Consider the following 25,973-nt stretch of genomic DNA (forward strand, 5'->3'; position numbering starts at 1 on the left):
TTGTCAAGAATAATAATACCTAGGTAATATGCTAATTAGCTTGATTGTGGTGATCATTTCACATTGTATACAAAAATCATACATCAAGTTGTATATCTTAGATATATACAACTTTCATTTGTCAATTACACCTCAATAAAGCTAAAAAAAATTAAAAAAAAAGAATAATACCTAAATAATGTTTTGTACTTCCCACTGCATCAAATCAAAAGGTTAATGATATCTGTTTTTTTTCCCTCTTATTGGTGATACTAGAGTTGATCACTTGCTTAAGATAGTTATCTACAAGATCTTGCTGTTGTAAAGGTGCTTTTCCTACTTGATAATTAATGTATATACTATATGCTGATACTTTGAAATTATATGAGTAGCCTGATCTTCAATAATTTATCAGCCAATAGTTTTAGTGCCTATTGATAACTAAACCATTACTTTGCTATTTGAAAATGATCTAATTCTTTTAATTCTGTCATTCTACGTTAATTAACTGGCATTATTCTACAAAGAAGAACTTCTACTTACTCACCCTTTTACTATAGTTATGGACTCCTGGATTCTTTTTTAATGAAGACCTTAAAACCTATTATCATTTATTTTGATATTTACATTAGTCTAAAATTATCCAGTGAGATATCTTTCAACTGGGTCCGTGCCCTATTGATATGTCCCTAATTAATACTTAATTCTTCAGTAAACATGCTAGTTTGCATCATCCAGATCCCTACTTTACGGATAAAGGATTTATTACCAATTGTTCCAAAGATTGACATCTGACACCCTCAGCTGTCTGCCCTCTTTGGGAATTGTCCTTAGCTGAAGGTAGCTGCCTTTTTCAAGATTATATTCCTTTTCTGGTGTGAGAGTGTGTGTGTGTGTTGTGGAGGGGGTGGTGGTGGGGAGAGAGAGCTAGGAACCTGAATGTGATAACTGGTCAATGAAGGCATAGAAAAGCCTTGCTTCTTCTTTTCAATTTGGTACAACTTGGAAGAGTCATGCCACCTTCAGAGCTCCATGTGAATTTGGCTAAGGGCTTGTTGTGACTACATCACAGACCAAATTTTTCCTCCTCGCAAATTTGGTTTTGTTCCCTTCTCCCACTATTACTCATCCCAAGAGCATTCCTTAATGAACCTCCAATTTGTTAATTTTCATCTGAGTATACTTCATGTAGATCCAAACTTGTGACAGTTTGACAATAGTCTGAAAAAACAGATGCTAAAATGGGATTTTGGAGCTGGATCACCCACTGCTCAGTGAGTAATGAGGTGGAATACGAACAGCTCCAGGCATCAGGTAGCAATGATAAAGCTTTTACCATGGGCAAAATGAGAGGTTATTTTGAAGGAAAATGGGAGGCTAGGTGAAGGAAAATGCAGTGGTGGGTGCAATGTATTAAGCATTTGAGATACATGTGGGAAATAGTGATTATAAAAGCAATGGTATTGAATAATGCTTCCTGGGGGCAATTGATGCTTTTGGAAAGAGAAAATGAAAGACTGAAGAAAGTTAACCATCAATAAAAGGCTAAATGTGCAAAACAAAGGGCTGACTTGGAAACACACAAAGCGATTCTTATTGCCAGCAGCTTAAGGCAGAAAAGGCTGGAGAACTAGGCTCAGGATTTAAGGCAAGCAAAGCTCTAGAGAAACTTAAGTACCTTGACTAGTTAGATTTGCCATGACAAGACTAAGGCCCTGATTGGCAAAGAATGGGACACAAATGAGGACAAGTGTTTGATGCACTTGGAAATCTTGAATCCTCAGATTCCCCAGGACCCACTGAGTGTGCAGATATAACCCACCACTCTTAGAGAAAAAGGCATTTACTCTAAAAATAGGGTGTGGCTTATCAAGATTACATTAAAAGCTAATTTTAAAACATAAAATTTGGCTTTGTTATAAATTTACTAAATATGAAGGAAAGTAGGCTTTGATGAGAGGGGACAATTAACATATTATTGATTCAAACATTTAGAGCAATGTAAAACAAAGTTTAAGTAGAACTTCCATAATTCTACTGAAATAATAACTTGCTTGGTAAGAAAGTGAAGATGTTGCAAAGCATAAACTAATGTATGAGTATTGGGTATTTCAAAGTGTTTGTGGGGAAGGCTTGCTTTGACAATTAAGTTCAGACAAACACCTATTTATTATGAAAGCAGACAAGCACTCCAGCCTTTAGCAAAATCGTAAAGAAAGGTGAAACTATTTTTCTTGAAGGAAAGATGCACATGATGCTTACAAGTACATTTTTTGGATATAATATATATTGATCATTTTGTAATGCTCAGTTTTCACTGGAAGGCACTTGAGCTTCACAGAAAAATAAGAGAAAAATCAAGTGAGAGGTTATATGTCTGTCTCATTGCTTGTCTAGATTAAACCAGGCACAATACTATAAGGCTGTTGGCTCCAAATCAGAATTTTTCAAGATTAAGGTTGACGGCTGTTTTATATCCAGCCAAAATTTATTATCTCTAGAAACAATATGTATGTCTTCTTTAATTATGGAAATTCAATATGATTCTGAATACGATACTTCATAGAAAGAACTAAATTTATTTGTTAATCATTACCCAGATGTGGCAAACTGATTAAGAAGAAAAGAGCTTCTCTATTGACTGAAAACGTGCAACATATAGGGGGCTGACACCCTGTGCCAAAGTACAGAAATTTAAAAAGCAAATATTTTGAGATATGGGCAAGATTCAATCTAAGTGAGAGCCCCACAGTTAGAGTTTCCACTCAATAGCAGCCCATGTAGATACAGGACACTCTGTCAACACACATACATAAGCCCATGCACACCACCCGTCCTTGCCTCCAAGCCAGTGCAGATGGGATCTGAAATAGACACATGACTCTAGCCTGGCCATCATCCTCTCCCACGGATGTATACACAATGAGCTGGGGTGATCATTTTTTTTTTTCTCAGGAATATGAATCAAGAAGCAGAGAGAAAATTTGACTATTATTTTCCATATTTCTTTGAAATTAGAGCAAGATTTCCATTTGTGGAAAACAGAAATCAAAGGTGTAGAGCATGGAATGAGTACAAAAATCCAGGGCAAAGGGAAAGAGGGAAAAAAAGGAGAGATACAAAAAGGCTGCCTTGACAAGCAGAGAATTTTATATTACGCTGAATAAAAAATTAAGGGCTTGTAGAGTACATGGGATCATGTGATTGCCAGATGAGGAGTGTGAATTCTGCCCAGTGATCAATAATGCAAGAGCTCTCTAAACCATAAAGCAGGAGAGTAGCATCATCAGAGCAGGAGGCATGAAATCTAATGCAGCAGCAACGTGCAAGGGAGCTGGCGGCAGAGGTGCCTGCAGGGAGACCAGCCTGGGGGGTGATGAGCATCTGGCTGGGAAAACCACTCTCCAAAAGAACCTTAATCTGACACTCATTGTTGCTGTCTCATTATTTCACTTCTTCACTCATTCTTCTTAACTTTCTTCCATTCTTCCATGTTCCCTTTCTGTCTCCTTTCCTACTGGACTTCTTGCTACCGTTACTCTGTGGTCATGTTTTTTGTTTGTTTGTTTGTTTTTTTTGCGGTACGCGGGCCTCTCACGTTGTGGCCTCTCCCGTTGCGGAGCACAGGCTCTGGACGCGCAGGCTCAGCGGCCATGGCTCACGGGCCCAGCCACTCCGCGACATGTGGGATCCTCCAGGACCGGGGCACGAACCCGTGTCCCCTGCATCGGCAGGCGGACTCTCAACCAGTGCGCCACCAGGGAAGCCCTGTGGTCATGTTTTAAGCAGTATCCACTGTTGCAAAATTTCTTGAATAATGACTCCCCCCCATCCCCCCCACTGCTGTCTTTCTAACCTCACTATTTGGATTTCCTGAAGCAATTGTCTGGAAATCCTTTTTGCATATGAATATATATTACTCTAAAATGTTGGAAGTTGGTGCTTTTTTCCAATGATTGATAGAATTTTCAAAAGTCATGAGGCTGTAGAAAAGTCAATTCAGTTTTCCAAGATTGTTTTGGCTCTGCTAGTATTTTCTTATCCAAAAACATGCTTATCAACTTTCTGCTTCATGTGTTGTTTGACTGTGGAATGTTGAAGAATATAAGCATCTGCTTTTAATAAATATAAACTAATGCTAATATTAGAGAAGCCCAACCATGAAGAAGATAAAATTACTAATTTTTTAAAAAAAAAGAAAGAAAAGAAAGATATGTCTTACTTTTAGAAAACTCATGCTTTGATGCATATATAAGTGAGTCAGCATTATGGAGGGATTCTTTTAGTGATTTCTCTCCAGGTTCAAAAAAACAAATGATTTTTTTTTCTGACTATGTGGCTAAGAGGCAAAGACCAAAATGCTGGAGGCCAATTGAAAAATAAAAAGATATAAAAACAAAATCAGATATTTTAATGAAAATAAAGCTGGAAATACGGAAACGATTTACCAAAATTCTATCTATTCACAGGTTTTTAGCACGTCTTCTGAATGAGCTCAGGAACAAGCTTTACACTCATTTCATTTGTCTACTCTAGACCCGCTTCACTTTCTTGGTTACCATGCATGTGGCTGAGGTTGATTTTCATGGTGAGGACCTGAGAGGAGGGATTTTTAGGGGGGATTAAGGGAAAGTTATTTAGCATTTTCAGTTCATCCATATCCTAGTCAGTAGATACGAGCTTGCCTTTCTCAAGGATCTCACTGGTGAACTATAATTAAGGAACAGGAGTGTTGTTAAATTAGTGTCTCAATAGTCTGAGAGCTCCAGCTACTTCATTTTGACACCCACCACGTCCCACTTCTGCCATATAATCTGGAGATCTTCAATTCTGTTCCCAATCAGTTCTACATGTGAAACTGTGCATGGGTCTTAGATTCCAGGAGTGGTGGTGTAGAGATGACATTTGGCAGAGATATTACCATATTTGTACCCACAATGGCCACTACAAAGACTTGAAATTATATCAACAAATTGTGAGGTTGCACAGGTTGACTTTATGTCCTTTATGCTTTTTTTCCCTCTGTGCCCTATAATTTTGTCTAAGCACTTTTAGACATGCAGTTAATACTGAATATGCTTTTCTTATCTGTGCATTTTCCCGTTTTGCACACCAATCTTTATGGTTAACCTCTGTCAAAACTCATCTCAAAATTAATTTCTTACAAGGAGTTATTCATGGCTAGCCTGGCTTGATATTCTTGATAACTTTATTACTGTAGGATTCAGAAATGAATTTTGAGCTGTATTAAGCTGTATTAAATTCACTTACATGTTATCGCCCCACGTGTACTTCAGTTATTGTTTTAGTGAAGGTTCCTGTGTGTATAGTTTCATCAAGTGTCCCTGAAGTCAAGGACTGTGCCATAGATTTATTATATCTTCCTGTGTCTCTGTAATGTCCTTTCCTCTATAAAGAAACATTGCTGGCTGACAGCCCAGGACCAGAACACAGCAGCCTCTTCGCAGAAATGTTTTTTTAATAGGATAAATGTATAAATGTGCTTTCAAGAGCCCAGGAACTTACTGGGGATTCCCCTAGATGTCTCCTTCAGTCCTGCTCTTTTTCCTCCTGAATCCACACTGGATGCTCACCTACTGCATCAGCTGCCAGCCATCGAAGACACCCTGGAAATTCCAAGCTCTGGTTGTTTGGCTTTTCCTTCCTTTGTTTCAGAGCTTACACACTGCTAAAAATTTCCACAATATGACAGTTTGTGAGTATTAATATTACTCAAATTAAAATACCTGTCTCTTTTCTTGTGCTGAATCCTTATTGATTCCCTGCAGAGTCCAATAACTGGGCTGTGAAAAGTCCCCCAAATTGTGCAGTTGTTTAATGGCTCTCACTTATTTACTGCAGCACTCGTAAATGACAGATCACAGCACACCAAGGGCTCAAATATCAAAACAGACATTGAAAATTCCATGAAAATCCAAAAGGGTAAAACCTTCCTGACTTTTATTCTCTTAACTGCATCACTGAAGAGACAGCATGATTAACCTGGGCCACCACTAAAATGCCAAAGAGCATGAACTTGAAAATACTCAGGTGAGCTTTTCTAAAACTGGCTAAAGGGAATGCTAGGAATACCTGTGAACATGAATCAAATACTTCTTTGTCATCTATTACTGTGCACCAGGCATTGTCCGGTGCACTTCAAGAGAACTGTTTAATTTTATTAAATCAAATCTCCCTGTGTCTGAAACTTGTTTTTTCTTTTTAACGTCTTTATTGGGGTCTAATTGCTTTACAATGTTGTGTTAGTTTCTGCTTTATAACAAAGTGAATCAGCCATACATATACATATATCCCCATATCTCCTCCCTCTTGTGTCTCCCTCCCACCTTCCCTATCCCACCCCTCTAGGTGGACACAAAGCACCTAGCTGATCTCCCTGTGCTACGTGGTTGCTTCCCACTAGCTATCTATTTTACATTTGGTAGTGTATATATATCCATGCCACTCTCTCACTTCGTCCCAACTTACCCTTCCTCCTTCCCGTGTCCTCAAGTCCATTCTCTACATTTGCGTCTTTATTCCTGTCCTGCACCTAGGTTCTTCAGAACCAATTTGTTTTCATTTTTTTTAGATTCCATATACATGTGTTAGCATACGGTATTTGTTTTTCTCTTTCTGACTTACTTCACTCTGTATGAAAGTCTCTAGGTCGATCCACCTCACTACAAACAACTCAGTTTCGTTTCTTTTTATGGCTAATATTCCATGGTATATATGTGCCACATATTCTTTATCCATTCATCTGTCGATGGACACTTAGGTTTCCTCCATGTCCTGGCTATTGTAAATAGAGCTGCAATGAACATTGTGGTACATGACTCTTTTTGAATTACGGTTTTCTCAGGGTATATGCCCAGTAGTGGGATTGCTGGGTGGTATGGTAGTTCTATTTTAGTTTTTTAAGGAACCTTCATACTGTTTTCCATAGTGGCTGTATCATTTTACATTCCCACCAACAGTGCAAGAGGGTTCCCTTTTCTCCACACCCTCTCCAGCATTTGTTGTTCATAGATTTTTTGATGATGGCCATTCTGACCGGTGTGAGGTGATACCTCATGTAGTTTTTTTTTTTTTTTAACATCTTTATTGGAGTATAATTGCTTTACAGTGGTGTGTTAGTTTCTGCTTTATAACAAAGTGAATCAGTTATACATATACATATGTTCCCATATGTCTTCCCTCTTGCGTCTCCCTCCCTCCCACCCTCCCTATCCCACCCCTCCAGGCTGTCACAAAGCACCGAGCCGATATCCCTGTGCCATGCGGCTGCTTCCCACTAGCTATCTACCTTACGTTTGTTAGTGTATATATGTCCATGACTGTCTCTCGCCCTGTCACAGCTCACCCTTCCCCCTCCCCATATCCTCAAGTCCGTTCTCCAGTAGGTCTGTGTCTTTATTCCTGTCTTACCCCTAGGTTCTTCATGACATTTTCTTTTCTTAAATTCCATATATATGTGTTAGCATACAGTATTTGTCTTTTTCTTTCTGACTTATTTCACTCTGTATGACAGACTCTAGGTCTATCCACCTCATTACAAATAGCTCAATTTCGTTTCTTTTTATGGCTGAGTAATATTCCATTGTATATATGTGCCACATCTTCTTTATCCATTCATCCGATGATGGGCACTTAGGTTGTTTCCATCTCCGGGCTATTGTAAATAGAGCTGCAATGAACATTTTGGTACATGACTCTTTTTGAATTTTGGTTTTCTCAGGGTATATGCCCAGTAGTGGGATTGCTGGGTCATATGGTAGTTCTATTTTTAGTTTTTTAAAGAACCTCAGTAGTGTTCTCCGTAGTGGCTGTATCAATTTACATTCCTACCAACAGTGCAAGAGTGTTCCCTTTTCTCCACACCCTCTCCAGCATTTATTGTTTCTAGATTTTTTGATGATGGCCATTCTGACTGGTGTGAGATGATACCTCATGTAGTTTTGATTTGCTTTTCTCTGATTAGTGATGTTGAGCATCCTTTCATGTGTTTGTTGATGATCTGTACATCTTCTTTCGAGAAATGTCTATTTAGGTGTTCTGCCCAGTTTTGGCTTGGGTTGTTTGTTTTTTGTTATTGAACTGCATGAGCTGCTTATAAATTTTGGAGATTAATCCTTTGTCAGTTGCTTCATTTGCAAATATTATCTCCTGTTCTGAGGGTTGTCTTTTCCTCTTGTTTATGGTTTACTTTGCTGTGCAAAAGCTTTTAAGTTTCATTAGGTCCCATTATTTTATTTTTGTTTTATTTCCATTACCCTAGGAGGTGGGTCAAAAAGGATCTGACAGTGATTTATGTCATAGCGTGTTCTGCTTATGTTTTCCTCTAAGAGTTTTATAGTGTCTGGCCTTATATTTAGGTCTTTAATCCATTTTGAGTTTATTTTTGTGTATGGTGTTAGGGAGTGTTCTAATTTCATTCTTTTACATGTAGGTGTCCAGTTTTCCCAGCACCACTTATTGAAGAGGCTGTCTTTTTCCATTGTACATTCTTGCCTCCTTTATCAAAAGATAAGGTGACCTTATGTGCGTGGGTTTAACTCTGAGGTTTCTATCCTGTTCCATTGATCTATATTTCTCTTTCTGTACCAGAACCGTACTGTCTTAATTACTGTAGCTTTGTAGGATTTTCTGAAGTCAGGGAGCCTGATTTCTCCAGCTCCGTTTTTCTTCTTCAAGATTGCTTTAGCTATTCAGGGTCTTTTGTGTTTCCATACAATTTGTGAAATTTTTAATTCCAGTTTTGTGAAAAATACCATTGGTAGTTTGATAGGGTTTGCATTGAATCTGTAGATTGCTCTGAGTAGTAGAGTCATTTTCACAATGTTGATTCTTCCAGTCCAAGAACATGGTATATCTTTCCATCTGTTTGTATCACCTTTAATTTCTTTCATCAGTGTCTTATAGTTTTCTGCATACAGGTCTTTTGTCTTCTTAGGTAGGTTTATTCCTAGGTATTTTACTGTTTTTGTTGCAGTGGTAAATGGGAGTATCTCCTTAATTTCTCTTTCAGATTTTTCATCATTTGTGTATAGGAATGCAAGGATATTCTGTGCATTAATTTGTATCCTGCTACTTTACCAAATTCATTGATTAGCTCTAGTAATTTTCTGGTAACATCTTTAGGATTCTCTATGTATAGTATCATGTTATCTGAAGTGACAGCTTTACTTCTTATTTTCAGATTTGAATTCCTTTTATTTTTCTTCTCTGATTGCTGTAGCTAAAACTTCCAAAACTATGTTGAATAATAGTGGTGAGAGTGAACAACCTTGTCTTGTCCTAATCTTACTGGAAATGGTTTCAGTTTTTCACCATTGAGAACGATTTTGCCATGGGTTTGTCATATATGGCCTTTATTATGTTGAGGAAAGTTCCCTCTATGCCTACTTTCTGGAGGGTTTTTACTGTAAATGGGTGTTGAATTTTGTCAAAAACTTTTTCTGCCTCTATTGAGATGATCATATGTTTTTTCTCCTTCAATTTGTTAATATGTTTTATCACATTGATTGATTTGCATATATTGAGGAATCCTTGCATTTCTGTGATAAAGCCCACTTGATCATGGTGTATGATCCTTTTGATGTGCTAAAGGATTGTGTTTGCTAGTATTTTGTTGAGGATTTTTCCATCTATGTTCATCAGTGATATTGGCCTGTAGTGTTCTTTCTTTGTTACATCTTTGGTTTTGGTATCAGGGTGATGGTGGCCTCATAGACTGAGTTTTGGAGTGTTCCTCTCTGTGCTATATTTTGGAAGAGTTTGAGAAGGATGGTTGTTACCTCTTCTCTAAATGTTTGATAGAATTTGCCTGTGAAGCCATCTGGTCCTGGGCTTTTGTTTGTTGGAAGATTTTATTCACAGTTTCAGTTTCAATGCTTGTCATTGGTCTATTTGTATTTTCTATTTCTTCCTGGTTCAGTCCTGGAAGGTTGTGCTTTTCTACGAATTTGTCCATTTCTTCCAGGTTGTCCATTTTATGGCATATAGTTGCTTGTAGTGATCTCTCATGATCCTTTGTATTTCTTCAGGGTTCATTTTTACTTCTCCCTTTTCATTTCTAATTCTATTGATTTGAGTCTTCTGTCTTTTTTTCTTGATGAGTCTGGCTAATGGTTTATCAATTTTGTTTATCTTCTCACAGAACCAGCTTTTAGTTTTATTGATCTTGCTATTGTTTCCTTCATTTCTTTTTCATTTATTTCTGAGTTGATCTTTATGATTTCTTTCCTTCTGCTAACTTTGGGTTTTTTTTGCTCTTCTTTCTCTAACTGCTTTAGGTGTAAGATTAGGTTGTTTATTTGAGATGTTTCTTGTTTCTTGAGATAGGATTGTATTGCTATATACTTCCCTCTTAGAACTGCTTTTGCTGCATCCCATAGGTTTTGGGTCATCATGTTTTCATCGCCATTTGTTTCTAGGTACTTTTTGATTTCCCTTTTGATTTCTTCAGTTATGTCTTGGTTATTTAGAAGTGTATTGTTTAGTCTCCATGTGTTTGTATTTTTTACACTTTTTTTCCGCATAATTGATATCTAGTCTCATAGCATTGTGGTCTGAAAAGTTACTTGATACGATTTCAATTTTGTTAAATTTACCAAGGCTTGATTTGTGATCCAAGATATGCTCTATACTGGAGAATGTTCCATGTGCACTTGAGAAGAAAGTGTTTTCTGTTGTTTTCCGATGGAATGTCCTATAAATTTCAATGAAGTCCATCTTGTTTAATGTATCATTTAAAGCTGTGTTTCCTTATTTATTTTCATTTTGGATGATATGACCATTGGTGAAAGGGGGGTGTTAAATTCCCCAACTATGATTGTGTTACTGTTGATTTACCCTTTTATGATTGTTAACATTTGCCTTATATATTGAGGTGATCCTATATTGGGTGCATAAATACTTACAATTGTTATATCTTCTTAGATTGCTCCCTTGATCAGTATGTAGTGTCCTTCTTTGTCTCTCATAATAATGTTTATTTTAAAGTCTATTTTGTCTGATATGAGAATTGCTACTCCAGCTTTCTTTTGATTTCCATTTGCATGGAAAATCTTTTTCCATCCCCTCACTTTCAGTCTGTATGTGTCCCTAGGTCTGAAGTGGGTCTGTTGTAGACAGCATATGTACAAGTCTTGTTTGTGTATCCATTCAGCCAGTCTATGTCTTTTGGTTGGAGCATTTATTCCATTTACATTTAAAGTAGTTATTGATATGTATGTTCCTATTACCATATTCTGAATTGTTTTGGTTTTGTTATTGTAGTCTTTTCCTTGTCTTATGTTTCCTGCCTAGAGAAGTTCCTTTAGCATTTGTTGTAAAGCTGGTTTGGTGGTGCTGAATTCTCTTAGCTTTTTCTTGTCTGTAAAGCTTTTAATTTCTCCATCAAATCTGAATGAGATCCTTGCTGGGTAGAGCAATCTTGGTTGTAGGTTTTTCCCTTTTATCACTTTAAGTATGTCCTGCCACTGTCTTCTGGCTTGCAGAGTTTCTGCTGAAAGATCAGCTGTTAACCTGGTGGGGATTCCCTTTTATGTTATTTGTTTTTTTTTTCCCTTGCTAGTTTTAGTATTTTTTCTTTGTATTTAATTTTTGATAGTTTGATCAATATGTGTCTTGGCACATTTCTCCTTGGATTTATCCTGTATGGGAGTCTCTGCACTTCCTGGACTTGATTGACTATTTCCTTTCCCATATTAGAGAAGAGAAACTTGTTTTTTCTATTTCCTATCTGGACTGTGTCTTTTCCTGAGGGAGTAACCAGAGCAGTTCTTCAGAAGAAATGTATTAGGATACTGAAAGAATTTTACTTTACTACATGTGGGCCCTCAAATACAATTGAGAATGACAGTACTGCAAACTAACACAGCCTGCAAGATTAAGTTAATCACTGACAATTGTTTAACCAGAAAGAAAGCAGACATTATAACTCACTTCATAATGATATATCTTTGAGAGAGTCTCACATCATAAATGATATATTTTTCATATATGATTTACTTTTTAAAATCATCTTCATTAAAAAATAAACATCTAATTTTTAAAGAATGTGAAGCAAAAATAAGAAATTAAAAAGCATTTCAACACAGACACAGCCGTGTTTAACAATGCATAGGCAGCTCTTGCTATATAACATTCACTCTAACCTTGGGAAATTTAAAACAAGAATCATTTGAATTCACTCATATGCCTACCAGCCAGCTTGGGATGAAATGATATAGGCTGGACCAGGCTGGTCTTGATTCCAAACTCAAGACAGTGTGTTGGATGGATGGCGCTCCTTCACATGTCTCTCATTCTCCTTGGATCAGTGGGAAAGTTAGGGCACAATCTTCTCACTGCAAGGGCATCTGTGCAAGAGAGCACGTAGCTATCAGACAAGCACATTTCAAATCTTTGCTTGCATCATTTCTTCTAACATCCCATAGGTCAAAGTTAATTGTATGGCTAATTCTAAAATCAAAGGGACAGTGAGATAAATATATTAAGTCCATAGTGGGAAGGGGTGGGGATGCAAAGATTTCCTGAACAGTAATCCGAGGTATTTCTTCTTATAGTTGCGTCACAATTTTACAGATAATACAAATATTCTAGTGCAAACTATTGTTTTCTTCAATTTGGTAATTTAACCAAATGCTCTTTCTAGGCTTCAGACCTTTCTATGCAGTTCCCTCTGCCTGAAATGTCCTTTTAGCTTTCTGACTAAATTCTACTTACATTTCCAAATTTCCTCAGTGTCATCTCCTTTAGGAAGATAGGGCTAAGTGCCTCTCTCCACTTTTAATGTAGCTGTTAGTATATTATTTTCAAATTTCTAATTACATATTTTTCTCCCATAATTGACAGAAAGCTTCTTCACGGCAAGTTTCAGGTCTAATTCTAGATAATTAGTTTTTTGGTGAATTGAAATGAAAGCATATGTCTTGTGTATGTTTTTCCTTGTCTTGTTGTTATCAATGATCATTTTCCAAGAGGTTTAAGGGAACATATATACAATATTTCAGTTAATAATAAAAACAATACCTCCAACCTGCATAAGCCTTTAGAGTTTATAAGCTGCATGTATAGTCACCTAATTAGAGACAAGAAACTGCTCTTTGTCCTCAGTTCCCGTATTTTTACTCATTTCTATCATTATCCTTTATTAAATCTGTCCTTTGACTTCATTGTACCTATTTCTTGTCATAATCTTTGATTCTATTATTGACAAGTAGTGCTGGAAAAAAATCACAAAACTGTAAGCCCTCTTTAGATTTTCGATCTCAGTAGGGTTCTGAAAGAAAGTCCTTTGGCCATCTTTCATCTTGTCAACAATCTCTTCCAGTTTTTTCAGCTGCTACTATAATTCTTCATAGCAATTTAGTCCTCTAATTCATATCCTAACCCATCTTATTTTTTCTAAATTATTAATAATTGCTTGGAGAAAAATATTGTAGGAATTACCTATGTGGTCCTTATCAGAAGAATGCATGCAGCTGCCCAGACACACCAATTTTCTTCTTCTCCCTGGTGCTTTGACACTTTATCTTCCTTGTCCTTGTATCCCAAAGCCTATCCTCCTTCTCAGATGCTCTTCATCTATAATTAGTTTATTCTCTTTTCTCCCTAAGTACATACTTTTAAAACAATCATGTCAATAAATTTTGATCACTTCCTCATTAGTTACCCATTAGAAAATGAGCACCTGGGCATGATCATTTTAGGACCTGCAATACCAGGTACACAATCATGTTATGTTCCCACAGCAGCACAGTCCCTGTTTTACCCAACTAGGATGTAGTCTAGAGTAATATGCAATGATAATCCCTTCCTTGGTGTTGGGTGCTTGGCCAGAGGATGAGATGGACAGCAAGGGCAGAAATGGTGAAATACGTCTATTTGGTCTTTGAAGGCAGAGATACCGCTGACAAAGTTCGAATCAAGGGATTGATACTTACAAAAGACAGTACAAAGCATGATAGGGTAGGGTGCACTGGATTATCAGGCTAGTTGTTGGTGAATATTTGAGGGCTATTGCCACTTGTGGGGTACTAGGCATTTCTTTTATCAGACTGTACACGCAACACACTTATCCATTAGAAAACAAGACTTAGTTAGCACGTGCATTGAGTTGTGCATAATAAATACTTTGACTGATGGACCACCCCAAGTGAGTTGGGCATGACAGGTATAATTATTTCCTTTTTTAAAAAATTGATTTTTTGAAGTATAGTTGATTTTACAATGTTATGTTAATTTCTGCTGTACAGCAAAGTGATTCAGTTATATATACATATATATATATTCTTTTTGATATTCTTTTCCATTATGGTTTATCACAGGATATTGAGTATATTTCCCTGTGCTATATAGTAGGACTTTGTTGTTTATCCATTCCTTTTTTTAAAATGAATATAATTAGTACTTTGTTCAAGGACTTGAAACAAGAATGTGGAAAGGCCCACACTTAAACCGAAGTCTTTATTCAAGAACTATCTTTCCCATTATCATTTGGAACTGAGTTTTGAATTTATTCCAGAGAAAACTCTGTCAGTTAGATATAACTCGTTATCATCCTTCCTTCCCACTTTATATGCTTTCCCCAAATATTTTATGGTCTTAAATATACATGGCAGGCACATCTCAAGAAGGGCGAGATCTATTTATGAAAAATCCCAAAGTTACAAAAATTTCACAATAGACAGAGAAATATATAGCCACACACTCTGAGCTGGATTCAACTCTTCCTTAAGAATGAATTTGAGAAGCTACTCTCACTGGCAGATAGAGGCATACAATTTCAAAGCCAAAGTGCTTTTTTTAATCTTGATTTGCTTTAGGAAGAACATTTTTTTTCTATCTACTCTATCTCCCTTTTATTTTCCTGACTTTCATTCTTTGTTAATTCTAAGTATCTCATCTATGAGCGACTTTTTAAAGATAAATTTATTTATTTTATTTGTTTATTTTTGGCTGCATTGGGTTTTTGTTGCTGTGGGCGGGCTTTCTCTAGTTGCGGTGAGTGGGGGCTACTCTTTGCTGCAGTGCGCGGGCTTCTCATTGCGGTGGCTTCTCTTGTTGCGGAGCACGGGCTCTAGGTACGTGGGCTTCAGTAGTTGTGGCTCACGGGCTCTAGAGCGCAGTTTCAGTAGTTGTGGTGCACGCACTTAGTTGCTCCGCGGCATGTGGGATCTTCCCGGACCAGGGCTTGAACCTGTGTACCCTGTGTTGGTAGGCAGGTTCTTAGCCACTGCACCACCAGGGAAGCCCTATGAGTGATTTTTAAATTAGCACTTCTCAATGTCAGAAAAGACATAGTGATAAAATAATTTGACTTACATTAAATTTTAAGAAAGGTGAATGAAAATCCATGTTATTTGCTGAAACTTTTCCTTTTGCCTGAAATGCTGTGTCAATCTGAGAAATCTGACAAAATTTTGTTCAATTTTTTAAACAAATTCAAATGACTTCTCTTTCCCACTCAAGTAATCTCTACTCCTTTTGTTCAAACCACCAATTCAATACTCTTTACATTTCATCCAACTAAATCATATGTTTATCCGCTTCCCATGTGGACCATCTTTCCTCTAAAACATCATGTCCTGGTTTTGTGTAGCCAGCACTTATTACAATTTTGCTGAATAAATGGATGAGGGCTGAAGCCTCAAGGGGATTATTAAGAAAAGAGGTACAAGAGGGAGGAGCACTGATGAAATCCAACTAACATCCATAGTGAATTTGTGGGCCACATAAGATCACAGCCATCATTGTTAGGAGCCTGGAAAAATAAAAAGAACTGGAATGAAAATATTGGTTTTCCTCCTGAAGTGATCACCTGCTGACTGCAGCATTCTAGAAAAATGGTAAAAAAAAAAAAAAAATCAATTTTGAGTTAATGTGTTGAGGGTAGGAGTAGAGAACAATGCTCATTTCAGTCACTAAAGCTGATTGAGAGTGTGATCAGTGCTCAGGAAGAAAATCACTCCAAATTACCTGAAAACTTATTATTATCCAAGCCCCAAATAAGGTCGAGTTTAATGCAATAGGAAGTACATTTCATATAGACTCATTTATCTATCCATCTGCCTCAATCTAATTTACAATTATAAGCATTTCATTAATCACTTAAAAAGGCATATTTATAAGGCACATTATCATGTTACAATGGTAAACTGCCTTATCTTAAAGCCAACCTTGGTATTTGAGCAAGGAAAAGCTAATGCTGTTTATTCCAGTGCTCAGTTTTATATTAAAGTGTTGGATTGGGAATTAAGTTTAAGATGTAAGTCAACATTATGTTAAGAAATGCTTTAGATTATTATTAATCGTTTAAAGAGGTGAATTATTGATGAGTCTGGCTGATATATGATAGATGCAACATGAATATCAACATTTTTATTTTATTGATTTAATTTTTTAACCTCTTTATTGGAGTATAATTGCTTTACAATGGTGTGTTAGTTTCTGCTTTATAACAAAGTGAATCAGCTATACATATAATATATCCCCATATCTCTTCTCTCTTGCCTCTTCCTCCCTCCTACCAACCCTATCCCACCCCTCTAGGTTGTCACAAAGCACTAAGCTGATCTCCTTGTGCTATGTGGCTGCTTCCCACTAGCTATCTATTTTACATTTGGTAGTGTATATATGTCCATGCCACTCTCTCACTTTGTCACAGCTTACCCTTCCCCCTCCCTGTATCCTCAAGTCCATACTGTAATAGTTCTGCATCTTTATTCCTGTCTTGCCTTTAGGTTCTTCATGACCAATTTTTTTTTTTTTAGATTCCATATATATGTGTCAGCATACGGTATTTGTTTTTCTTTTTTCTGACTTACTTCACTCTGTATGACAGTCTCTAGGTCCATCCACCTCACTACAAATAACTCACTTTCATTCCTTTTTATGGCTGAGTAATATTCCATTCTATATATGTGCCACATCTTCTTTATCCATTCATCTGTTGATGGACACTTAGGTTGCTTCCGTGTCCTGGCTATTGCAAATAGAGCTGCAATGAACATTTTGGTACATGACTCTTTTTGAATTATGGTTTTCTCAGGGTATATGCCCAGTAGTGGGATTGCTGGGTCATATGGTAGTTCTATTTTTAGTTTTTTAAGGAACCTCAGTAGTGTTCTCCGTAGTGGCTATATCAATTTACATTCCTACCAACAGTGCAAGAGAGTTCCCTTTTCTCCATACCCTCTCCAGCATTTATTGTTTCTAGATTTTTTGATGATGGCCATTCTGGCCGGTGTGAGATGATATCTCATTGTAGGTTTGATTTGCATTTCTCTAATGATTAATGATGTTGAGCATTCTTTCATGTGTACGGGCAATAGAAGGCATGAGTAAAGAATTAATCTTTCATGCTAGCATGTTGGCTTCCTGTCTTTGTCATCTCTGTGAAATGTGATCATAGTTTCTTGCTATTTGTAAGAGTCAAATTTTAAAACACATAATCAGGGAAGTGATCCAATTTTTAAGTTCTTACAAGCATTTACAGTCAACTGTTCTATATAAGTTACTGAGCAAGCATTTTGGAAAAGATAAAATGTAATCCTAGTTTCCTGCACCTGTGAATTTCAGGTCCAAAGAGTATGAATGAAGGTGAATAACTATCTCAAAGCAAATGCATACTCTTTCAAAGTAATTACATATAAACTTTCTTTTCTTGGTCTGAAAGTCTGCTGATACCAGGATAATTTTGAATCTTTTTGTTAGTATATGAGTTTCCTCTTCAAGTTCTCATTCATTAAATTGAGCCAAAAGCCAGATCTTAGTCTCTTGAATGGTTTCTATTGTTACATTTTTCACCTTTTTCTGCCTTTCTGAGCCAAAATAGAGTTCTCAGGTACTCTTTTACCTAACCTGACATTGACCATCTCATTAAATGTGGAAAATATTATCAGCAGCATAATCAATGTTTGCTGAAACTCCCATGTCCTAACAGCTAATCCAAAACCTCATGATTCAATAGCAAATCTTACCTGATAATTATAACCCAACTACCATTTTAAAGGGAGCCAGAAACATGTAAATGTGATTTTATGCTTTCTATCCAGCAGTGCTGCAAATGATTAGCTTCTAGTGCCTGGAACTTTAGCAAAAATATTGATTAGCTTTCAAATAATGCTATGGGTAGTAAAATGTTGAATTTTGCTGCAGGTAAAATGTGTCCTGTCAAATAATAATCAACAGCCAATTCTCCTGAGTATTTGAGGAAAGAATTCACATTTGGCAGGTAATAAAACAACATAGACATTAATATTAATTTGAGTATTCTTACTTGTTTCGAACACTTATTACACACATTTTCAGAAACATCTTGGCATTGAATATTTATTCACATTAATATTACTATTCCTTCACTTAAAAGCTACCCTAAGACAATTTTCATGTTCCCGCTGTTCACTTTCCCACCTATGACACAAAAGGGCCAAGTTTTAAAACCATATTGAATGTATCATCAAGTCCAAGTAGTATCTACTGAAGAATGTTCAGACATTATCTCAGGCCACACCTTCAGGGGGAGGTCACAGGGGGAAAACGAACCTTGCTGGAGTCTGGATTCAGGCAATGAACTGGCTTGGGATCGCAGTGGACTTGTTTTGCCCTCTGGATTTCAGTCAGTACAAAGTGAAGGCTCTCCACTAGATTATCTCCAAGGTCATTTACAGTTCCAAGGGGAAAAATTCAAAACACATAAATTCTAATTTTCAAGACATTTGACACTGCCTTACTTTTTCCTGTTAATTATTTGGTATGTTTTAGGAATTGCCATTTACTTAGTGATTACTGTTCTTCAGCCCAGGCTGACTTGGTTATGACAACCTACTTCTTTGTGACCTTTTCTTCCTAACTTAAGCAAAACAAGCAGATTCCATGTGTTACATAAGGGAATAAATATGGGAATAAACTAAATCCCAAATATGCAGTACTCATAATTAAGACTCCTCTCAGAAAGACAAAGCTGTGCTTTGAGGCTCTGTTTTGATAATCCAGCAATGTGGAGAGTGATGTGTAGCAGCAAAGTATCCAGATGGCTACACAACTAATTCACATACCAAAACCAAGTTGAAACCCTTATTTTTCAAAAGTTTTTGCGTAAAGTTCTGAATTGCTACCATTTTGCCTCTAGAGAACAGAACACTTTCTTAATATTATAAGCTATTTCATTAAATAGCACTTAATACCTACAATAAACTATATCACAAATGGCTAAGCAAAGAATATAGATTTAGGGCAGATTATGACCTTGTCATTATCAGGTACAAAGGAAGAAAGCAATTTCTTTGTGTATAATTGCATTTAAATTTTATGCCATAGCAGTTGAAATGAGAATTGTTAGTTATTTAAAGAGGCACTTTAAAGATTAATTTAATAACACATACTTGGACTAAATAAGGAGGCCTAAAAAATAATAAAAGGTAGTTTTATTTGGAAAAATCCCTCACTTCTTTGTAGTCCATATCAGAATCTATTATTGCAGCTTTGTGCTGGATGAACACGTTTGTGTGGTGGCAGGGAGGACAGAAGGGGCTGGCATTTACCCAGAGGGCTTTCCAATTTCTAAAATTGAAAATCTTCTGTCACCATAAATTAAGTTTAATTTAAACCATTTGATATCAAATATCTATAAACAATAACTAAATTGAAAAGAGAAAAAAAAGACAAAACGAGAGTAAGAAAAAGTGTCAAAGAGCTGAAAATCTCTTCTAAAACAAACTAAACTGAAATCATGAAGCTCTTAAGATGGTGTGTCAGGTTGTCACTCACACACCAGCCCAGCTCCAAATTATAATGTGCACTCAGACAGCACCCACCCTCAGGGTTACGGAACCAGATATTTTCCCCTTGATTCTGATCTGACTTTCTGAGAGATCTGAAGCAAACCTCAGGAAATTTCAAAGGAAGGCAGCTGGTGGGGTTGATAAGATGAGGAGAAAAAAGGAAGGATGGGAGGTGGTGGTGGTTGTGGGTGAAGGAAATCTGAAGAAGGTAGAGAAAACCTGAAAGGAGAAAGAGAACAACAGAGAAGCATGGCATAATTGGAAAAAAGAAAAAGTGATTCAGATGCTTTTGGGTTCTTGACATCTGTACATACCAGAAGATTTAGAAAAGAAAACAACAGTGGGAGCCTATAAGTTATGCAGTTTCTTCCTAGACTGTATTTACCATCTTGGAGATTAGGAAATTTGGCTTAGTTGAAGTCACCATTATTATTTTTCTGGAAATGTGAGACTCTACTATAGCTTTTTTATGGCCTATAAATACTATTTTCAACATCACAGGTTTTGATTACTTCCATTTAGTCAAAATTATGTTGTTAGGACCTGTAAAACACAGACATGGTATCTTGTGGGTTTGGTTCCAGATCATTGCAATAAAGTGAATATCACAATAAAGCAAGTCACATAAATTGTTAGGTTTCTTAGTGCATGTAAAAGTTATGTTTACACTCTCCTGTAGTCAATTAAGCTTGCAGTAGCATTATGTCTAAAAACACAATGTACATACCTTAAATAAAAATATTATATTGCTGGGAATTCCCTGGTGGTCCAGTGGTTAGGACTCCACGCTTCCACTGCAGGGGGCATGAGTTCAATCACTGATCTGGGAACTAGGATCCCCCAAGCTACGTGGCGTGGCCAAAAAAAAAAAAAAAAGCATATTCCTGAGCCCTCAGTGATTTCCGCTGAGTCCAAATGGGGTCCCAGGAATCAGAAAAAGAAAAAAAAAAACTATATTGCTAAAAAATGCTAACAATGATCTGAGCCTTTGGTGAGTTGCCATCTTTTTGCTGGTGGAGAGTCTTGCCTCGATGTTGAGGGCTGCTGACTGATCAGGGTGGTGTTTGCTGAAAGTTGGGGTGGCTGTGGCGATTTCTTAAAGTAAGACAACAGTGAAATTTGCCACGTTGATCCCTTCAAGAAAAATTTCTCTATAGCACGCAATGCTGTTTGATAGCATTTTACCCACAGTAGGACTTCTTTCAAAATTAGAGTCATCCTCTCAAACCCTGTTTCTGCTTTATCAACTAAGTTTATGTCATCTAAATCCTTTGTTGTCATTTCAACAATCTTCACACAATCTTCATCAGGAGTAGGTTCCACCTCAAGAAACTACTTTCTCTGCTCACCTATAAAAATCAACTCCTTATCCACTGAAATTTAATCATGAGATTGTAACAATTCAGTTACATCTTCAGGCTTCACTTCTCATTCTAGTTTTCTTGCTATTTCCACCACATCTTCAGTTACTTCCTCCACTGAAGTCTTGAACCCCTCTAAAGTCATCCATGAGAGTTGGAATCAGTTTCTTCCAAACACCTGTAGATGTTGATATTTTGACCTCTTCCCATGAATCACAAATACACTTAATGACATCCAGAATGATGAATCCTTGTCAGAAGGTTTTCAATTTACTTTGCTTAGACCCATTGTGGAATCACTATCACTATAGGCAGCTATAGCCTTACAAAATGCATTTCTTAAACAATAAGAAATGAAAGTCAAAATGACTCTTTGATGTATGGCTGCAGAATGGATGTTGTGTTAGCAGGCAGGGAAACAACATTAATCTCATTGTAAATCTCCATCAGAGCTCTTGAGTGACCAGGTGTGTTGTCAATGAGCAGTCATATTTTGAAAGGAATCTTTGTCTGAGCAGTAGGTCTTAATAGTCAGCTTAAAATATTCAGTAAACCATGTTGTAAACAGATGTGCTGCCATCCAGGCTTTGTTGTTCCATTAATAGAGCAGAGGCAGAGTAGATTTGGCATAATTCTTAACAGCCTTGGGATTGTCAGAATTGCAAATGAGCATTGGCTTCAACTTAAAGTCACCAGCTGGGCTTCCCTGGTGGCGCAGTGGTTGAGAGTCCACCTGCCGATGCAGGGGACACAGGTTCGTGCCCCGGTCCGGGAAGATCCCACATGCCGCAGAGTGGCTAGGCCTGTGAGCCATGGCCGCTGAGCCTGTGCGTCCGGAACCTGTGCTCTGCAACGGGAGAGGCCACAACAGTGAGAGGCCTGTGTACCGCAAAAACAAAAAATAAATAAAAAAAAAATAAAGTCACCAGCTGCATTAGCCGCTAACAAGAGAGTCAGCCTCTCTTTCGAAGACTGAAACCAGGCATTGACTTCTCCTCTCTAGCTATGAAAGTCCTAGATGGCATTTTCTTCCAATGTAAGGCTGTTTCATCTACATTGAAAATGTGTTGTTTAGTGTAGTGACCTTCATTAATTATCTGAGCTAGATCTTCTGGATAACTTCTACAGCTTCTACATCAGCACTTGCGGCTTCACCTTGCATTTTTTATGTTATAAAGATTGCTTCTTTCCTTAAACCACATGAACCAAACTCTGCTAGCTTCAAACTTTTCTTCTGCGGCTTCCTCTCCTCTTCAGCCTTCAAAGAATCAAAGAGAGTTAGTTAGGGCCTTTCTCTGGATTAGGCTTTGGCTGAAGGGATTATGGTGGCTGGTTTTATGGTCTATCCAAACCACTAAATCTTTCTCCATATCAGCAATAAGGTTATTTCTCTTTTTTATCATCCATGTGTTCACTGGAGCAGCACTGTTAATTTCCTTTAAGGGCTTTTTCTTTGCATTCACAACTTGGCTAACTGTTTGGCACAAGAGGCATCACTTTCAGCCCATGTTGGTTTTGGACATGCCTTTCTCACTAAGCTTAATCAGTTCCAGCTTTTGATTGAAAGTGAGAGATGTGTGACTTTTCCTTTCACTTGAACACTTAGAGGCCACTGTAGGGTTATTAATTGCCCTAATTGTAATATTGTCATGTCTCAGGGAATAGTGAGGCCTGAGGAGAGGGAGAGAAATGGGGGAATGGCCAGTCAGAACACAAACAACATTTATTGATTAAGTACACTCTCTTATGGGCGAGGTTTGGGGTGCATCAAAACAACTACAATAGTAACATAAAGGATCACTGGTCACAGATCACCATAACAAATATAACAATAATGAAAATTTGTGAAATATTGTGAGAATTGTTAAAATGTGACAGAGACATGAAGAGAACAAATAGGTTGGAACAATGGTCCGATAGGCTTGTTTGATAGAGGGTTGCCACAAACCTTCAATTTGTAAAAAATGCAACATCTGTGAAGCACAATAAAGTGAAGCAAAATAAGGTATACCTGTATAAAGGATTTGAAATAAAATTATTTGTCATTTCAGTGGTCTTTTTAGTACTGTTTGTGTATTATTAAAAATTCTACTTCAGTCTCTGAATTTAACACTCTAAATTTAATTAGTTAATTAATTAATTTTTGGCTGCGTTGGGTCTCTGTTGTTGCGCACAGGCTTTCTCTATTTGCAGCAAGTGGGGGCTACTCTGTTGCGGTATGCAGGCTTCTCATTGCGGTGGCTTCTCTTGTTGCGGAGCACAGGCTCTAGGTGCATGGGCTTCAGTAGTTGTGGCACGCGGGCTCAGTAGTTGTGGCTCGCCAGCTCTAGAGATCAAGCTCAGTAGTTATGGCACACGGGCTTAGTTGCTCCGCGGCATGTGGGATCTTCCTGGACCAGAGCTCAAACCCTTGTCCCCTGCATTTGCAGGCAGATTCTTAATCACTGCGCCACCAGGGAAGTCCCTGAATTTAGCACTCTAAATTATCATGCTTTGTTTTAAAGCAGTGTAGTAATAAAAGAACATTCACATTCTAATGGCTTTGAATTGGTAAAATATGAGTAGCCAGGGCTCAAGTTTACCTTTGCAAAGCAAATCCTGTTTCAATGGGACAAAAATTTTGGAAAGAAAAAATTTTACATACTAAGAGAATTTTCTTCAAAAGTACCAAAGCAATTCAAAAATACCACTTCACTAAGCACAACCATTATGCTAATTGGAGATTATTTAAATTTATTCTTCAAATAGGTTTCTAAGAGTCATACTGGGTCCTCTGTTAGCCTAGTTGAGTTAATGTATATGACATCAGGGAATGCTTTTTCTACCCTTTAAATAAGTCACTGTGGCAAAAACTATTATTTGCTTATTTGATATCTATCATCTTCTTCTTCTTGTTGTTAACAAAACATGAATTTTGTGTGATTCAGCAGTATCTCTAGGTATATATTCCCTTTCCTAACTTTCTTTGCAACTAGGTTTGGCCATGTGACACAGTTCTAATAGTTTGAAAGGTTATAATCTAACCAATGATATTGAAGTGAATGTCTGCAAGGATTTCTGGAAAAATTTATCTTTCTTTCTTTATTATTTAAATTTTTTTTTAAAATTGGAATATAGTTGATTTACAATGTTGTGTTAGTTTCAGGTGTACAGCAAAGTGAACCAGTTATACATATACATATATCCACTCTTTTTTATATTCTTTTCCCATATAGGTCATTACAGGGTATTGAGTAGAGCTCCCTGTGTATCTTTCTTGATGAAAGGGTGAAGCAGCTGATACTGTTGTTCATATTTTCTTGATGTGATGTCTGGTTACAAGCTAGAACTTGTAACCATGAGGTGACAAGCAAGCAGATGAAAGTGAACACTGTTAAAATGGTGGAGGAAAAGGATGGAAAGAGCCTGGGTTCCTGATGGCATCTCAGAAAAGCTAAACTTAATGCTAGAAAATGCCTACCTTTGGACTTTTTGTTGAGAAAAATAAGTTCTATTTAAATTATTCTTAAGTGTTTTGTTACTCGTAGTCAAATCCACTCTTTTTTTTTTAACATCTTTATTGGGGTATAATTGCTTTACAATGGTGTGTTAGTTTCTGCTTTATAACAAAGTGAATCAGTCATACATAAACATATGTTCCCATATGTCTTCCCTGTTGCGTCTCCCTCCCTCCCACCCTCCCTAAAATCCACTCTTAAGTGATGCATTAAATATTAAGAGGTGTGTGTGTATATGAATATATATATATATATTTTAGTTTGTCCTTATCTCTTGTTGATTATGAATGAAGAGGTGTATTTCAATAAATAAATGTGGGTTTCTTCTTACACCCAGCTACCTTTGGAAGCTTTCAGGGAGAAAAATGGAGAAAGAAAAGGAAAAGGAGAAAGAGAAAAGATAGACGAGAATAGGTTATGGGAAAGGAAGATAGAAGGGGTTATCTTGAAAGAAAAGGAAGCCATAAACAAGATGTAAAGACAACTCTCAGAACAGGAGAAAATATTTGCAATTGAAGCAATGGGCAAAGTATTAATTTCCAAAATATACGGACAGCTCGTGCCACTCAATATCAAAAAACAAACAACCCAATCAAAAAATGGGTGGTAGACCTAAATAGACATTTCACCAAAGAAGACATACAGATGGCCAAGAGGAACATGAAAAGATGCTCAACATCACTAATTATTAGAGAAATGCAAATCAAAACTACAATGAGGTATCACCTCACACTGGTCAGAATGGCCGTCATTGAAAAATCTAGGAAAAGCAAATGCTGGAGAGGGTGTGGAGAAAAGGGAACCCTCTTGCACTGTTGGTGGGAGTGTAAATTGATACAACCACTATGGAGAACAGCATGAAGCTTCCTTAAAAAACTAAAAATAGAACTACCATGTGACCCAGCAATCCCACTACTGGGCGTATACCCTGAGAAAACCTAATTCAAAAAGACACATGTACCCCAACGTTCATTGCTGCACTATTTAAAATAGCCAGGACATGGAAACAACCTAAGTGTCCATAGACAGATGAATGGATAAAGAAGATGTGGTACATATATGCAATGGAATTTTACTTAGTCATAAAAAGGAATGAAACTGGGTCATTTGTAGAGACGTGGATGGACCTAGAGTCTGTCATACAGAGTGAAGTAAGCCAGAAAGAGAAAAACAAATATCGTATATTAACACATGTATGTGGAATCTAGAAAAATGGTACAGATGAATCTAGTTCCAGGAATAGAGACATAGACGTAGAGAACGGATATGTGGACACAGAGGGGGAAGGGGAGTGTGGGATGAATTAGGAGATTAGGTTTGACATAAATATACTACCATGT

This window comes from Leucopleurus acutus, assembly GCF_964270905.1.
Source record: "Leucopleurus acutus genome assembly, chromosome: 5".
Lineage (NCBI taxonomy): Eukaryota > Metazoa > Chordata > Mammalia > Artiodactyla > Delphinidae > Leucopleurus > Leucopleurus acutus.